At 42.1% G+C, this 7,815-nt stretch overlaps 1 long non-coding RNA gene across 1 annotated transcript in view; it reads right to left on the reverse strand.

Moving 5' to 3' along the window:
• LOC115029098 overlaps positions 1-5,707 on the reverse strand; it is a 17,824-nt gene extending 12,117 nt beyond the window's left edge. Inside the window, exons 1-2 of the long non-coding RNA XR_003834675.1 lie at positions 4,946-5,707; positions 4,471-4,862 (exon numbers count right to left, since the gene is read on the reverse strand). This is a non-coding gene — a long non-coding RNA (uncharacterized LOC115029098). The remainder of the gene's footprint in view (positions 1-4,470; positions 4,863-4,945) is intronic.
• Between the last annotated feature and the right edge of the window lie 2,108 nt (positions 5,708-7,815).

Raw genomic sequence — 7,815 nt, forward strand, 5'->3', positions numbered from 1 at the left:
TTCGAGACAGGGTTTTTCTGTGTAGCCCTGGCTGTCCTGGCACTCACTTTGTAGACCAGGCTGGCCTTGAACTCAGAAATCCGCCTGCCTCTGCCTCCCCAGTGCTGGGATTAAAGGCGTGCGCCACCACGCCCAGCCGAAAGTAATTTTTAAAAAATTATCTATGTGAGAAGCTTAAGGTTTATAAATTTTATCCTGGCTCAAGAAACCTTTATAGTCATTCAGGACTTTCAAAGACATCATTTCCAAACATGAGTCCTTCCTTCTAAAAAACTAACTTTACCTTCATTATTTGGGATTAAAAGTGTGTGCTAAGTAAGGGCTGAGCCACATCATAACTAGAAACAGGACTTTTCAGTAAATAACACAATCTCAGTGTTCATAATGTGATCAAATATCCTGCAACATGTGTCAGAATATCATTCCTTCTAAGGGTCAATGATACACCATGATATGTATGTGCCACTGGAAAAAAAATCTATTTATAGCCAGGAAGACACAGTACACATCTTTCATCCCAGCACGTGGGAGTCAGAGGCAGGCAGATCTTTGAGTTCGAGGCCAGACTGGTCTACAGAGTGAGTTCCAGGATAGCCAAGGTTACACAGAGAAACCTTGTCATGAAAAAACAAACACAACAACAGAAATCTATTTATGCGATGATGATCATTTGTATTACACCTGCCATCCACATTCTGTTAAGCAATGTGGTTGCAGGCATTGGGCAGAAGTAACTATTTTAACCCTTGTTTTCAGTTCCTTTGGTACACACAGATGCTCACTGACTTGTGGTTATGTCCTGAAAAACCCATATTAAGTTGAAATAGTGTATGCCAAAATCCATCTTAATACCCGCAATCCAGCAAACATCATAGTCTAGCCTACATTATTACTATGCTTAAACAAGCTACATATTATTGTGTGTATCTGTATAATTGCGTGCACATGTGCATACCACAGCATGAATTTGGAGGTTCGACTCCAACTTGCAGGAACCAGCCCTCTCCTTCTATTATATGGGTCTAGGGATAGAACTCAGACAATTGGTCTCAGCGGCAAGTGCCCTTATCTACTGAGCCATGTCCTGGGCCTAGCCTACGTGAAATATCCTTCAGAATACGTGTATCAGCTGGCAGAGGAGTAAAATAATGAAACACAAACAAAACATAACACTGTGACAAGTATCTCATATAATTTGTTAGATGCACTCCACTATAGAGTATAGAGATTGTTGTATATCTTCATAATCCTCTGGCTTACTAGGGGATACAGCTTTCTGCCTTCTCCCAGCATCACCAGAGAGTATTATTTAGCACACTTCACATATGGTTAGCCCAGGACAAGAACCAAATATAAATTCAAAGTATAGTTCTGTGATGGGGTAGATGGCTCAGAGAGTAAAGTGCATAACGCATAAGTATTAAGACCTACTAAAAAGTATACAAACAGGGCTGGAGAGACAGCTCAGCAGTTAAGAGCACTGACTGCTCTTCCACAGGACCTGAGTTCAATTCCCAGGAACCACAGGGTGGTTCATAACCATGTGTAATGGGGATCCGATGCCTTCTTCTGGTGTGCCTGAAAACAGCTACAGTGTACTCATATACATAAAATAAATAAATAAAACTTTAAAAAATAAATAAACAAAGGTAGGTGTCCGAGTGCTGACATCAACGTCTGGCTCTTGCATGCATGAACTCACACAAACATGAACACACATACACACAAACATGTGCACACGTGTGCACACAGAGACACACACCACTGCATACAAAATATAGCTCCTATTTAACGTGTACCATTTTTGAAGCTCTATAAAATTTTTTAAAATGTGATTAGAACTGCTAAGATGGAGACCATGTGTGCTTAGGAGTGGAGCTGCTGTACTGTAGAAAGCTTCCTTTACCGTAGGCACTGCCTCAGGGTGCCCACAGCAGCTGGTGTTTTATATTTGCTTCTCATACAAGCAATCCTAATGGACATGAGGTGGCATCTCAATGTGGTTTGGGTTATATTTCTTTAAGGTTATCAGTCCTGAGCATTTTTTTTAAAGAGTTGATTCATTATTTGTGTATCTTCTTTACAGAAATGACAATGTAAAACTCTTGCCTATTTTTGAATGGGTTGTTATTATAGGTGTTCATAAGGCTTATATTTTGAAGCCCTTATCCCTTGCGTGACTCTATTTGTAGATAGGCTTGTGAGTATGAGTAATTAAGGCTAATGAGGCCACAAGGTAGCTGAATGGACTAGTGTTTTTATAAGAGAGACACCAGACAGTGCTCCCCTTTTCTCTATTTCCTTCTCCTCCTCCTCCTCCACTCCCTGAGAGCACAGAGGAAAGGACCCAGGGAGAGGCAGCAGCCTGAATGCCAGCCAGGAGAGAGGCCAAGAGAAGCCAGTCTTGTAAAACGTCAACTCAAAAACTGAGGACTAAGTAATTACCTGCTGTTTAAGTCATCAGTCTGTGGTATGCTGTGATCTGAGCAGACTAACATAGTCATAAAAGAAAAAAAAAAGATGAAAAATCGATCTATGTCGATCCACACCTCTTGTTTTGAGGGAGATATTATTAAGACTTGAAAAGGCACCCAGCTTAGTGGTGCATGCCTTTAATCCCAGGACTTGGGAGGCAGAGGCAGGCAGATCTCTGTGAGTTCGAGGCCAGAGTGGTCTACTTGGTGAATTCTAGGCCAACCAGGGCTGTATAGGAAGACCCTGTCTCTCTCAAACAAACAAGAATAGAAGAAATTGGTGTAATTGCATAGACCTATAAGCCTTGGACTCAGGGAGCTGACAGGGGAGGAGTAATGAGACCTTTTGGATCCTATCAGGGGACATAGTGAGATCGTCTAAGGAAGGAAGCCTATGAAGAAAAACACATGAGAAAACAAGTCACAAATCCCCAAAGGAATATTTTATAGAACACAGAGTTCTCTAAATCAGTAATAAATATGGGGGAGGGGGAGTTAAATGGGCACTTCTCTCCAAGTAAAAACTTGCTTATTATTAAATATTAGGGGAAGGCAAATTTAAACCAAATAGAAATACTGTTAGAAAGCCTAATGTAGTAGATTAAATAATGTAAAAAGAAGAAATAACAATATTATTGAATGCTAGTAAAGATGTAGATCTTGGGCCAACAAGATGGTTTAATGGATAAAGGTGCTTGCTGTACAATCCGATACCCTGAGTTTGATCCCTGCAACCCACTGTGGAGACAATCTACTCCTGAAAGTTGTTCTCTGACCTCTACAAGCCCATATGTATGTACCCAAACATGTATACACACACACACACACACAATATAGTTACATATATAATTATAGGAGTTTGATCCCTGGAACCCATTGTGGAGATAATCTATTCCTGAAAGTTGTTCTCTGACCTCTACAAGCCCATATAGATGCACCCAAGCATGTATATACACACACAATAAGATATATAATAACAATAATATATAATGATGATGATGATGATGATGATAAATAAAGTTAACAAAAAAAAATGGCGAGTTTTGTTGGGTATGGCAGCACATGCCTACAATTGCAGCACTTGGGAGATAGAGACAGGAAGACCAAGTGTTCAGTACCAGTTTCGGTTACCTGAGATCTGTCTTAAAACAAATAGACAAGCTGGGCATGGTGGCAGAGGCAGGCAGATTTCTGAGTTCCAGGCCAGCCTGGTCTACAAAGTGAGTCCCAGCACAGTCAGGGCTATACAGAGAAACCCTGTCTCGAAAAAACCAAAAAAACCAACCAAACAAACAAAAAAAAAAAACCAAACCAAAAAAAAAAACCAAAACAAAACCCAAAACAACAAAATAAAAAAAACCAAATAGACAAATATGCAACTGTAAATATGCAGAGCCTTAGCATCCCTAGAATTTTCAGTGTTGGTGGGGATGCAAAATGGCATAGTCACTTTGCAATTTAGTAAAAAGGAACAGCCAGACTGGTTTTTGTTTTATCACTAAACTTATATTAAATAATAATAATTTTGGGGACAGGTTCTATTTTGTAGCTCTGGCTTTCCTGGAACTCAGTATTTAGAGGAAGCTATCCTTGAGCTCACAGGGACCCATGTGCTTCTTCCTGTGTGTTGGAATTAAAGTAGGGCACCACCTCACCTGGCATCTGTATTATTATTAGCTGTGTGTGTCTGGGTGAAGATACCAGAGAACAACTCTCATTCCAACATGTGGCTTCTGGGGATCAAATCATATCGCCAGGCTTGGGTTGTAAAGCCCTTGCCAGCAAAGCCATCTCACTGGTCCCTGAGTGTTTCTTACAGTGTTGTACACTTATGAGGCCCTGTAAAACCACTTACTTCATATTGTTAAACCTTAGAGAACGAAAACATTCAATATTTATGGGTGGAAATCCCCCACGTATATATGAATAAATTGTGGATTCGCCATGCGATGATCACCATTCATCAAAGCAGCTAGCTAAAATATGAACATCATACCTGTGACCCACTCAGTGCAACGAGTCTTTGATTCCTGAGGCATTCACTGGAAAGGTCCCTTCAGATCGTAGTCAATCATACTCTCAGGTCCAATTTCAGCAAAGTTTTAAATGACTCAGAAGTAATGATCATGGAAGCCAGGTGCAGTGGCGCACACCTGTAATCTAAGCACTTGCAGACCGAGGTGGAGGATTCCAAGTTTGAGGTCAGTCTGGGATGCCTCGCCAGAACGTAGAAAACCCTGGCAACGCTGACTTGCTCCTGATTGTCAAAGAGGTCAGAAGGCTGCTCTCTCCTCTGAAGAAAAGTCTGATCCTGGTGGTTCTCTGCTGCCCAGTTCACAGCTCACTACTCTCAAACAACAGTGGTTACCAGAAGCTAAAACCTGGAAACTAATTTGAGAAATCACAAACTCAGGCTTACAAGGCACTGGGGTAGATCTGACAGGACACACCACAGTTCTTAGAAAGCGTACCTGCGAGCTGACAGGTCTCTGTGAAGACCGAGATGCCGACTTTAGGCAGGTGCAGAATTAGGGCCAGATTCAGGAAAGGAATCATAGAATCATACCTACCCTGGAATCAGCGCTTCCTCAACGTCATTGTAGCCTGCACACATCCCTCCACCCACTTGAGCCTAGCTTGTTATCCTTAATGAGGACAGCAATGCTGACATCACAGTGCTATGGAGTTTATGTAAGACTGCCAGCGCAAACAACAGCGTGTTTTCTAAACAGAGGAGCAGTTGTCAATCAGGACTTAGGAACCTGCACAAGGTTGTTTGCAATCTCAAGTTTTAAAACAAGGCCACGCGGTCAATAATGATTAAAATCCCCGTGTTTGGCTGACCAATGGATTCTTACTGAGGACAAAGACGGAATTTGCTGGGAGTTTATGGCTCTGGAGCTCAGGGTCTCCAGGCGACCAGAGCCTGTGAGCCCTAGCACGAAGTCAGGCAGGTTTTGGGTCCGGCAGACATGATGGCACCCACCGCCTGAGCACTCATTTCCACCTTCAACCCCAGCGTTCCCACACTAGGGAACTGGAGCTTGTACCCCCGGGCTTCCTGCTCCCGCCCTGTAGTTCTCTATGGATTCTGCCAGGTTTCAAGAAAACTATCCCCGAACTCCATTCCACCCCAGCTGAACATCCTCCAGGTCGCTAACACCTTGTCACAGCTTTGGACCGTATGGATGGAATCCAGGAGACCCAGTCCAGGACTGCAGCTTTGGAGATCGGGGTAGGGGTGGGGGTGGGGTTAAGCCTGGCGCATTTCAGACTACATTTCCCATAAATCTCCTCGCCTTAGGGAGGTGACCTTCAGACTTTAACCCCTCACCACTGGGTCGGAAGGTGCTCGGTCTGAATACCCACAGACTAAATTTGTGGGCTAAATTTCAGTTCTTCGGTCCACTACAACGCGCAGTCCTTTACCAAATCCAGACTGAATAAACAAACAAAACAAAACAAAACAAAACAAAATCAGTTGTCAAGACATTAGGAACAAGCTGAGAAATTTGAATATGGGTTGACAATTAGAAATTTATGGAATTAGCTGGGTGTGATGCACATACAAATGTTAAAATTAACCACAGCTTTCTGAGAAACAAGAGGATTGCCAGAAATACAAGGACAATTAGGTCTATACATCGAGTTCTAGGCTAGCCAGGGCTAGAGAGTGAGCCACTGCCTCATAAAATAAAACAATTTAAAGAAATATTTCACTCATTTTAAACCGAATTATATTGATCAATATCCTTATAAAGGGACACACAACAAAGTACTTGACATTAGAATTATCTTTGCTTATTCACTTTATAGTTTATTTTTCACAAAAACTCTTCAAAGGAAACCATTAAAAAAGTGTACATTTTTCTTAAACCAAGGGCATGGTTATAGATTCACTTTTTCAGTTTTTACCTTTTTGTGTGCTTGATATTTTTGCAATTTAAAGGCAAAAAAAAAAAAAAAAGATAAGGATTCTTCCTTAAGGTGCCCTTTAAACTCAAAGAGAAACCAAAATAAGTATCTCATGGGAACATTAAAGTTACTTAAATGTGGATTACAAGAGGGCCATAAAACTATTTGGAACCAATATAATTTATTTCAGGACACTCCCCTCCAAAAAAAACCCCAATAACTTTTTTCCCCTTGAGTCAGGGGCATATGAGCATGATAAAGATACGCGAAGCATGTGTCTGGCTGATATTAACACTAGTTTTTCCTTCTATGAGGTTTAAACTCTGGATCCTAATCACATGGAAGAAGGGAATGGGATAGAGATCTAGCTCAGTCAGTAGAGCATCTGTCATGTAGGAAGCACTGGGCATCATCCTTTGCACTGCATGAAAAACTTGTTCTGTGGTACTGTGCTCAGGGTTTTCCCGGAATTAGGGAGATAGAAGCAAGAGGATCTGGAGTAAGGGTCACCCTCCACAATGCCCTGAGCCACATGAGACCTTGTCTTTAAAAAAATAAAATAAAAGAAAGCTTTCTATTGGATGATTGTAATCCCAGTGCTGGGAGGTGGAGACATGCAGGCTCCCTGAGGCTCTCTGGCTAGTGATCCAGGCATACAGGGTGATGGCCATGTTGGAAGAGACAGAGAGAGAGAGAGAGAGAGAGAGAGAGAGAGAGAGAGAGAGAGAGAGAGGAAGGAAGGAAGAGGGGAGGAGAGAGAGAGAGAGGAGAGACAGAGACAGATACAGAGACATAGACAGAGAGAAGCAGAATAATAAGGTATGACACTCAAAGCTTTGATCTGGTCTCCACATCTGTTCACACACACACACAGCTTGTGTGATGGCCAGCATTCTAATGCTGATGCTGTCATACTAACAAGGAAAAAGAGATAAAATTTCACAATCTGGCATGGTACATTGTTGAGAAACAATGGGCTACTCAAGGGCTTATAATAAAAGAGACCTTGACAAAGAGCATGGACATGGTTATCTCAGAGAGGCATTCTGGCCTAGTGGCTGTGAGACCTTTTGTCACTACCCAATTTGACTCAAAGAGAGTAGAAAATTACCAGAACTTGGCAGAAAAGCGTTGAACACAGACTACCTACTGCTCTGGCCACAGCCATAACAGCTGCCCTTCTCTCTCCTTTCAAGTCTCTCAGATCCTAGCAAGCGTCCTGCTCAGAGCCTGTCCTGAGTCTCTGCTCCCAGGCACCCAGACTTTTTAATTCCCCACATGAGTAGGCAGATATATGGGGCACATCAGACACATAAAAAAAGGTCTACTAGTGGACCTGGGATGGTTTAGATGAGAAATATTTTCTACAAATAGGATTATGCTTTTAAGCACTTGGTCTCCAGTTGGCGGGCACTGTTTAGAGGGA

The sequence above is a fragment of the Mus caroli genome, chromosome 13 (assembly GCF_900094665.2).
Source record: "Mus caroli chromosome 13, CAROLI_EIJ_v1.1, whole genome shotgun sequence".
Lineage (NCBI taxonomy): Eukaryota > Metazoa > Chordata > Mammalia > Rodentia > Muridae > Mus > Mus caroli.